The sequence below is a fragment of the Melozone crissalis genome, unplaced genomic scaffold, assembly GCF_028551555.1.
Source record: "Melozone crissalis strain CALT ecotype California unplaced genomic scaffold, PUWL_Pcris_2 ptg000278l_1, whole genome shotgun sequence".
NCBI lineage: Eukaryota > Metazoa > Chordata > Aves > Passeriformes > Passerellidae > Melozone > Melozone crissalis.
In genome coordinates, this window is record NW_026536032.1 from 408,629 (window position 1) to 418,502 (window position 9,874).

Below are 9,874 nucleotides of genomic sequence, written 5' to 3' on the forward strand. Positions count from 1 at the left end.
TGTCTCCGGCTCCCGGAGACGAAGAAACATCTTCTTCGCGCAAAGACGATTCTGCCGCTCACAGAGCTCTGCGGTGTGCGCCTTCAGCCGAAAGAGGCCCGGGAGCTGTGCTTAGCTCTGCAGAGCACCGTACCTTCGTCTTTAGCCTCGCTTCTCGTCTACATCTTAGCAAAAAGCTTTTCCACTCTGTCTGGCAAGGAGAAACTGTGCCAGCACAGAAAACATCTCCCATCGTGTTCTAGAGGCTGCACGGAGGTCTGCCGAGTGTTTTGCAAGAAGAGAAAGAAAGTTGTCCAAAACAGATTCCAATCCAATGTTCATGTGAATAGAAAAGGCAGGAGAGTGTTCAGGTACTGTTTTCTCTCACTTGGCAAGCTGCGCACACAATCGCAGTGTTGTACAGCTTGTTTCATCACCTTTGCGAAGTTGCCGCTGTCTCCGGCTCCCGGAGACGAAGAAACAGCTTCTTCGCGCAAAGACGATTCTGCCGCTCACAGTGCTCTGCGGTGTGCGCCTTCCGCCGAAAGAGGCCCGGGAGCTGTGCTTAGCTCTGCAGAGCACCGTACCTTCGTCTTTAGCCTCTCTTCTCGTCTACATCTTAGCAAAAAGCTTTTCCACTCTGTCTGACAAGGAGAAACTGTGCCAGCACTAAAAACATCTCCCATCGTGTTCTAGAAGCTGCACGGAGGTCTGCCGAGTGTTTTGCAAGAAGAGAAAGAAAGTTGTCCAAAACAGCTTGCAATCGAATGTTCATCTGAATAGAAAAGGCAGGAGAGTGGTCAGGTACTGTTTTCTCTCAGTTGGCAAGCTGCGCACACAATCGCAGTGTTGTACAGCTTGTTTCATCACCTTTGCGAAGTTGCCGCTGTCTCAGGCTCCCGGAGACGAAGAAACAGCTTCTTCGCGCAAAGACGATTCTGCCGCTCATAGTGCTCTGCGGTGTGCGCCTTCTGCCGAAAGAGGTCCGGGAGCGGTGCTTAGCTCTGCAGAGCACCGTACCTTCGTCTTTAGCCTCTCTTCTCGTCTACATCTTAGCAAAAAGCTTTTCCACTCTGTCTGGCAAGGAGAAACTGTGCCAGCACAGAAAACATCTCCCATCGTGTTCTAGAGGCTGCACGGAGGTCTGCCGAGTGTTTTGCAAGAAGAGAAAGAAAGTTGTCCAAAACAGCTTGCAATCGAATGTTCATGTGAATAGAAAAGGCAGGAGAGTGGTCAGGTACTCTTTTCTCTCAGTTGGCAAGCTGCGCACACAATCGCAGTGTTGTACAGCTTGTTTCATCACCTTTGCGAAGTTGCCGCTCTCTCCGGCTCCCGGAGACGAAGAAGCTGCTTTTTCGCGCAAAGACGATTCTGCCGCTCACTGTGCTCTGCAGTCTGTGTCTTCTGCCGAAAGAGGCCCGGGAGCGGTGCTTAGCTCTGCAGAGCACCGTACCTGCTTCTTCAGCCTCTCATCTCATCTACATCTTAGCAAAATTTTTTCCACTCTGTCTGGGAAGGAGAAACTGTGCCAGCAGAGAAAACATCTCCCATCGTGTTCTAGAGGCTGCACGGAGGTCTGCCGAGTATTTTGCAAGAAGAGAAAGAAAGTTGTCCAAAGCAGCTTGCAATCGAATGTTCATGTGAATAGAAAAGGCAGGAGAGTGGTCAGGTACTGCTTTCTCTCAGTTGGCAAGCTGCGCACACAATCGCAGTGTTGTACAGCTTGTTTCATCACCTTTGCGAAGTTGCCGCTCTCTCCGGCTCCCGGAGATGAAGAAGCTGCTTCTTCGCGCAAAGACGATTCGGCCGCTCACTGTGCTCTGCGGTGTGCGACTTCTGCCGAAAGAGGTCCGGGAGCGGTGCTTAGCTCTGCAGAGCACCGTACCTTCGTCTTTAGCCTCTCTTCTCGTCTACATCTTAGCAAAAAGCTTTTCCACTCTGTCTGGCAAGGAGAAACTGAGCCAGCACAAAAAATATCTCCCATCGTGTTCTAGAGGCTGCGCGGAGGTCTGCCGAGTGTTTTGCAAGAAGAGAAAGAAAGTTGTCCAAAACAGCTTGCAATCGAATGTTCATGTGAATAGAAAATGCAGGAGAGTGGTCAGGTACTGTTTTCTCTCAGTTGTCATGCTGCGCACACAATCGCAGTGTTGTACAGCTTGTTTCATCACCTTTGCGAAGTTGCCGCTCTCTCCGGCTCCCGGAGACGAAGAAGCTGCTTCTTCGCGCAAAGACGATTCTGCCGCTCACAGTGCTCTGCGGTGTGCGCCTTCTGCCGAAAGAGGTCCGGGAGCGGTGCTTAGCTCTGCAGAGCACCGTACCTTCGTCTTTAGCCTCTTTTCTCGTCTACATCTTAGCAAAAAGCTTTTCCACTCTGTCTGGCAAGGAGAAACTGAGCCAGCACAAAAAATATCTCCCATCGTGTTCTAGAGGCTGCGCGGAGGTCTGCCGAGTGTTTTGCAAGAAGAGAAAGAAAGTTGTCCAAAACAGCTTGCAATCGAATGTTCATGTGAATAGAAAAGGCAGGAGAGTGGTCAGGTACTGTTTTCTCTCAGTTGGCAAGCTGCGCACACAATCGCAGTGTTGTACAGCTTGTTTCATCACCTTTGCGAAGTTGCCGCTCTCTCCGGCTCCCGGAGACGAAGAAGCTGCTTTTTCGCGCAAAGACGATTCTGCCGCTCACTGAGCTCTGCAGTCTGTGTCTTCTGCCGAAAGAGGCCCGGGAGCGGTGCTTAGCTCTGCAGAGCACCGTACCTGCTTCTTCAGCCTCTCTTCTCATCTACATCTTAGCAAAAAGCCTTTCCACTCTGTCTGGCAAGGAGAAACTGTGCCAGCACACAAAACATCTCCCATCGTGTTCTAGAGGCAGCACGGAGGTCTGCCGAGTGTTTTGCAAGAAGAGAAAGAAAGTTGTCCCAAACAGCTTGCAATCGAATGTTCATGTGAATAGAAAAGGCAGGAGAGTGGTCAGGTACTGTTTTCTCTCAGTTGGCAAGCTGCGCACACAATCGCAGTGTTGTACAGCTTGTTTCATCACCTTTGCGAAGCTGCCGCTCTCTCCGGCTCCCGGAGACGAAGAAGCTGCTTCTTCGCGCAAAGACGATTCTGCCGCTCACAGTGCTCTGCGGTGTGCGCCTTCTGCCGAAAGAGATTCGGGAGCGGTGCTTAGCTCTGCAGAGCACCGTACCTTCGTCTTTAGCCTCTCTTCTCGTCTACATCTTAGCAAAAAGTTTTTCCACTCTGTCTGGGAAGGAGAAACTGTGCCAGCACAGAAAACATCTCCCATCGTGTTCTAGAGGCTGCACGGAGGTCTGCCGAGTATTTTGCAAGAAGAGAAAGAAAGTTGTCCAAAGCAGCTTGCAATCGAATGTTCATGTGAATAGAAAAGGCAGGAGAGTGGTCAGGTACTGCTTTCTCTCAGTTGGCAAGCTGCGCACACAATCGCAGTGTTGTACAGCTTGTTTCATCACCTTTGCGAAGTTGCCGCTCTCTCCGGCTCCCGGAGATGAAGAAGCTGCTTCTTCGCGCAAAGACGATTCGGCCGCTCACTGTGCTCTGCGGTGTGCGACTTCTGCCGAAAGAGGTCCGGGAGCGGTGCTTAGCTCTGCAGAGCACCGTACCTTCGTCTTTAGCCTCTCTTCTCGTCTACATCTTAGCAAAAAGCTTTTCCACTCTGTCTGGCAAGGAGAAACTGAGCCAGCACAAAAAATATCTCCCATCGTGTTCTAGAGGCTGCGCGGAGGTCTGCCGAGTGTTTTGCAAGAAGAGAAAGAAAGTTGTCCAAAACAGCTTGCAATCGAATGTTCATGTGAATAGAAAATGCAGGAGAGTGGTCAGGTACTGTTTTCTCTCAGTTGTCATGCTGCGCACACAATCGCAGTGTTGTACAGCTTGTTTCATCACCTTTGCGAAGTTGCCGCTCTCTCCGGCTCCCGGAGACGAAGAAGCTGCTTCTTCGCGCAAAGACGATTCTGCCGCTCACAGTGCTCTGCGGTGTGCGCCTTCTGCCGAAAGAGGTCCGGGAGCGGTGCTTAGCTCTGCAGAGCACCGTACCTTCGTCTTTAGCCTCTCTTCTCGTCTACATCTTAGCAAAAAGTTTTTCCACTCTGTCTGGCAAGGAGAAACTGTGCCAGCACAGAAAACATCTCCCATCGTGTTCTAGAGGCTGCACGGAGGTCTGCCGAGTATTTTGCAAGAAGAGAAAGAAAGTTGTCCAAAGCAGCTTGCAATCGAATGTTCATGTGAATAGAAAAGGCAGGAGAGTGGTCAGGTACTGCTTTCTCTCAGTTGGCAAGCTGCGCACACAATCGCAGTGTTGTACAGCTTGTTTCATCACCTTTGCGAAGTTGCCGCTCTCTCCGGCTCCCGGAGATGAAGAAGCTGCTTCTTCGCGCAAAGACGATTCGGCCGCTCACTGTGCTCTGCGGTGTGCGACTTCTGCCGAAAGAGGTCCGGGAGCGGTGCTTAGCTCTGCAGAGCACCGTACCTTCGTCTTTAGCCTCTCTTCTCGTCTACATCTTAGCAAAAAGCTTTTCCACTCTGTCTGGCAAGGAGAAACTGAGCCAGCACAAAAAATATCTCCCATCGTGTTCTAGAGGCTGCGCGGAGGTCTGCCGAGTGTTTTGCAAGAAGGGAAAGAAAGTTGTCCAAAACAGCTTGCAATCGAATGTTCATGTGAATAGAAAATGCAGGAGAGTGGTCAGGTACTGTTTTCTCTCAGTTGTCATGCTGCGCACACAATCGCAGTGTTGTACAGCTTGTTTCATCACCTTTGCGAAGTTGCCGCTCTCTCCGGCTCCCGGAGACGAAGAAGCTGCTTCTTCGCGCAAAGACGATTCTGCCGCTCACAGTGCTCTGCGGTGTGCGCCTTCTGCCGAAAGAGGTCCGGGAGCGGTGCTTAGCTCTGCAGAGCACCGTACCTTCGTCTTTAGCCTCTCTTCTCGTCTACATCTTAGCAAAAAGCTTTTCCACTCTGTCTGGCAAGGAGAAACTGAACCAGCACAAAAAATATCTCCCATCGTGTTCTAGAGGCTGCGCGGAGGTCTGCCGAGTGTTTTGCAAGAAGAGAAAGAAAGTTGTCCAAAACAGCTTGCAATCGAATGTTCATGTGAATAGAAAATGCAGGAGAGTGGTCAGGTACTGTTTTCTCTCAGTTGTCATGCTGCGCACACAATCGCAGTGTTGTACAGCTTGTTTCATCACCTTTGCGAAGTTGCCGCTCTCTCCGGCTCCCGGAGACGAAGAAGCTGCTTCTTCGCGCAAAGACGATTCTGCCGCTCACAGTGCTCTGCGGTGTGCGCCTTCTGCCGAAAGAGGTCCGGGAGCGGTGCTTAGCTCTGCAGAGCACCGTACCTTCGTCTTTAGCCTCTCTTCTCGTCTACATCTTAGCAAAAAGCTTTTCCACTCTGTCTGGCAAGGAGAAACTGTGCCAGCACAGAAAACATCTCCCATCGTGTTCTAGAAGCTGCACGGAGGTCTGCCGAGTGTTTTGCAAGAAGAGAAAGAAAGTTGTCCAAAACAGCTTGCAATCGAATGTTCATGTGAATAGAAAAGGCAGGAGAGTGGTCAGGTACTGTTTTCTCTCAGTTGGCAAGCTGCGCACACAATCGCAGTGTTGTACAGCTTGTTTCATCACCTTTGCGAAGTTGCCGCTCTCTCCGGCTCCCGGAGACGAAGAAGCTGCTTCTTCGCGCAAAGACGATTCTGCCGCTCACAGTGCTCTGCAGTGTGTGTCTTCTGCCGAAAGCGGCCCGGGAGCTGTGCTTAGCTCTGCAGAGCCCCGTACCTTCTTCTTTAGCCTCTCTTCTCGTCTACATCTTAGCAAAAAGCTTTTCCACTCTGTCTGGCAAGGAGAAACTGTGCCAGCACCAAAAACATCTCCCATCGTGTTCTAGAGGCTGCACGGAGGTCTGCCGAGTGTTTTGCAAGAAGAGAAAGAAAGTTGTCCAAAACAGCTTGCAATCGAATGTTCATGTGATTAGAAAAGGCAGGAGAGTGGTCAGGTACTGTTTTCTCTCAGTTGTCATGCTGCGCACACAATCGCAGTGTTGTACTGCTTGTTTCATCAGCTTTGCGAAGTTGTCGCTCTCTCCGGCTCCCGGAGACGAAGAAGCTGCTTCTTCGCGCAAAGACGATTCTGCCGCTCACAGTGCTCTGCGGTGTGCGCCTTCTGCCGAAAGAAGCCTGGGATCTGTGCTTAGCTCTGCAGAGCACCGTACCTTCGTCTTTAGCCTCTCTTCTCGTCTACATCTTAGCAAAAAGCTTTTCCACTCTGTCTGGCAAGGAGAAACTGTGCCAGCACTAAAAACATCTCCCATCGTGTTCTAGAGGCTGCACGGAGGTCTGCCGAGTGTTTTGCAAGAAGAGAAAGAAAGTTGTCCAAAACAGCTTGCAATCGAATGTTCATGTGAATAGAAAAGGCAGGAGAGTGGTCAGGTACTGTTTTCTCTCAGTTGGCAAGCTGCGCACACAATCGCAGTGTTGTACAGCTTGTTTCATCACCTTTGCGAAGTTGCCGCTCTCTCCGGCTCCCGGAGACGAAGAAGCTGCTTCTTCGCGCAAAGACGATTCTGCCGCTCACAGTGCTCTGCGGTGTGCGCCTTCTGCCGAAAGACGTCCGGGAGCGGTGCTTAGCTCTGCAGAGCACCGTACCTTCGTCTTTAGCCTCTCTTCTCGTCTACATCTTAGCAAAAAGCTTTTCCACTCTGTCTGGCAAGGAGAAACTGTGCCAGCACTAAAAACATCTCCCATCGTGTTCTAGAGGCTGCACGGAGGTCTGCCGAGTGTTTTGCAAGAAGAGAAAGAAAGTTGTCCAAAACAGCTTCCAATCCAATGTTCATGTGAATAGAAAAGGCAGGAGAGTGGTCAGGTACTGTTTTCTCTCAGTTGGCAAGCTGCGCACACAATCGCAGTGTTGTACAGCTTGTTTCATCACCTTTGCGAAGTTGCCGCTCTCTCCGGCTCCCGGAGACGAAGAAACAGCTTCTTCGCGCAAAGACGATTCTGCCGCTCACAGAGCTCTGCGGTGTGCGCCTTCAGCCGAAAGAGGCCCGGGAGCTGTGCTTAGCTCTGCAGAGCACCGTACCTTCGTCTTTAGCCTCGCTTCTCGTCTACATCTTAGCAAAAAGCTTTTCCACTCTGTCTGGCAAGGAGAAACTGTGCCAGCACAGAAAACATCTCCCATCGTGTTCTAGAGGCTGCACGGAGGTCTGCCGAGTGTTTTGCAAGAAGAGAAAGAAAGTTGTCCAAAACAGATTCCAATCCAATGTTCATGTGAATAGAAAAGGCAGGAGAGTGTTCAGGTACTGTTTTCTCTCACTTGGCAAGCTGCGCACACAATCGCAGTGTTGTACAGCTTGTTTCATCACCTTTGCGAAGTTGCCGCTGTCTCCGGCTCCCGGAGACGAAGAAACAGCTTCTTCGCGCAAAGACGATTCTGCCGCTCACAGTGCTCTGCGGTGTGCGCCTTCCGCCGAAAGAGGCCCGGGAGCTGTGCTTAGCTCTGCAGAGCACCGTACCTTCGTCTTTAGCCTCTCTTCTCGTCTACATCTTAGCAAAAAGCTTTTCCACTCTGTCTGACAAGGAGAAACTGTGCCAGCACTAAAAACATCTCCCATCGTGTTCTAGAAGCTGCACGGAGGTCTGCCGAGTGTTTTGCAAGAAGAGAAAGAAAGTTGTCCAAAACAGCTTGCAATCGAATGTTCATCTGAATAGAAAAGGCAGGAGAGTGGTCAGGTACTGTTTTCTCTCAGTTGGCAAGCTGCGCACACAATCGCAGTGTTGTACAGCTTGTTTCATCACCTTTGCGAAGTTGCCGCTGTCTCAGGCTCCCGGAGACGAAGAAACAGCTTCTTCGCGCAAAGACGATTCTGCCGCTCATAGTGCTCTGCGGTGTGCGCCTTCTGCCGAAAGAGGTCCGGGAGCGGTGCTTAGCTCTGCAGAGCACCGTACCTTCGTCTTTAGCCTCTCTTCTCGTCTACATCTTAGCAAAAAGCTTTTCCACTCTGTCTGGCAAGGAGAAACTGTGCCAGCACAGAAAACATCTCCCATCGTGTTCTAGAAGCTGCACGGAGGTCTGCCGAGTGTTTTGCAAGAAGAGAAAGAAAGTTGTCCAAAACAGCTTGCAATCGAATGTTCATGTGAATAGAAAAGGCAGGAGAGTGGTCAGGTACTGTTTTCTCTCAGTTGGCAAGCTGCGCACACAATCGCAGTGTTGTACAGCTTGTTTCATCACCTTTGCGAAGTTGCCGCTCTCTCCGGCTCCCGGAGACGAAGAAGCTGCTTCTTCGCGCAAAGACGATTCTGCCGCTCACAGTGCTCTGCAGTGTGTGTCTTCTGCCGAAAGCGGCCCGGGAGCTGTGCTTAGCTCTGCAGAGCCCCGTACCTTCTTCTTTAGCCTCTCTTCTCGTCTACATCTTAGCAAAAAGCTTTTCCACTCTGTCTGGCAAGGAGAAACTGTGCCAGCACCAAAAACATCTCCCATCGTGTTCTAGAGGCTGCACGGAGGTCTGCCGAGTGTTTTGCAAGAAGAGAAAGAAAGTTGTCCAAAACAGCTTGCAATCGAATGTTCAAGTGAATAGAAAAGGCAGGAGAGTGGTCAGGTACTGTTTTCTCTCAGTTGTCATGCTGCGCACACAATCGCAGTGTTGTACTGCTTGTTTCATCAGCTTTGCGAAGTTGTCGCTCTCTCCGGCTCCCGGAGACGAAGAAGCTGCTTCTTCGCGCAAAGACGATTCTGCCGCTCACAGTGCTCTGCGGTGTGCGCCTTCTGCCGAAAGAGGCCTGGGATCTGTGCTTAGCTCTGCAGAGCACCGTACCTTCGTCTTTAGCCTCTCTTCTCGTCTACATCTTAGCAAAAAGCTTTTCCACTCTGTCTGGCAAGGAGAAACTGTGCCAGCACAGAAAACATCTCCCATCGTGTTCTAGAGGCTGCACGGAGGTCTGCCGAGTGTTTTGCAAGAAGAGAAAGAAAGTTGTCCAAAACAGCTTGCAATCGAATGTTCATGTGAATAGAAAAGGCAGGAGAGTGGTCAGGTACTGTTTTCTCTCAGTTGGCAAGCTGCGCACACAATCGCAGTGTTGTACAGCTTGTTTCATCACCTTTGCGAAGTTGCCGCTCTCTCCGGCTCCCGGAGACGAAGAAGCTGCTTCTTCGCGCAAAGACGATTCTGCCGCTCACAGTGCTCTGCGGTGTGCGCCTTCTGCCGAAAGAGGTCCGGGAGTTGTGCTTAGCTCTGCAGAGCACCGTACCTTCGTCTTTAGCCTCTCTTCTCGTCTACATCTTAGCAAAAAGCTTTTCCACTCTGTCTGGCAAGGAGAAACTGTGCCAGCACTAAAAACATCTCCCATCGTGTTCTAGAGGCTGCACGGAGGTCTGCCGAGTGTTTTGCAAGAAGAGAAAGAAAGTTGTCCAAAACAGCTTCCAATCCAATGTTCATGTGAATAGAAAAGGCAGGAGAGTGGTCAGGTACTGTTTTCTCTCAGTTGGCAAGCTGCGCACACAATCGCAGTGTTGTACAGCTTGTTTCATCACCTTTGCGAAGTTGCCGCTGTCTCCGGCTCCCGGAGACGAAGAAACATCTTCTTCGCGCAAAGACGATTCTGCCGCTCACAGAGCTCTGCGGTGTGCGCCTTCAGCCGAAAGAGGCCCGGGAGCTGTGCTTAGCTCTGCAGAGCACCGTACCTTCGTCTTTAGCCTCGCTTCTCGTCTACATCTTAGCAAAAAGCTTTTCCACTCTGTCTGGCAAGGAGAAACTGTGCCAGCACAGAAAACATCTCCCATCGTGTTCTAGAGGCTGCACGGAGGTCTGCCGAGTGTTTTGCAAGAAGAGAAAGAAAGTTGTCCAAAACAGATTCCAATCCAATGTTCATGTGAATAGAAAAGGCAGGAGAGTGTTCA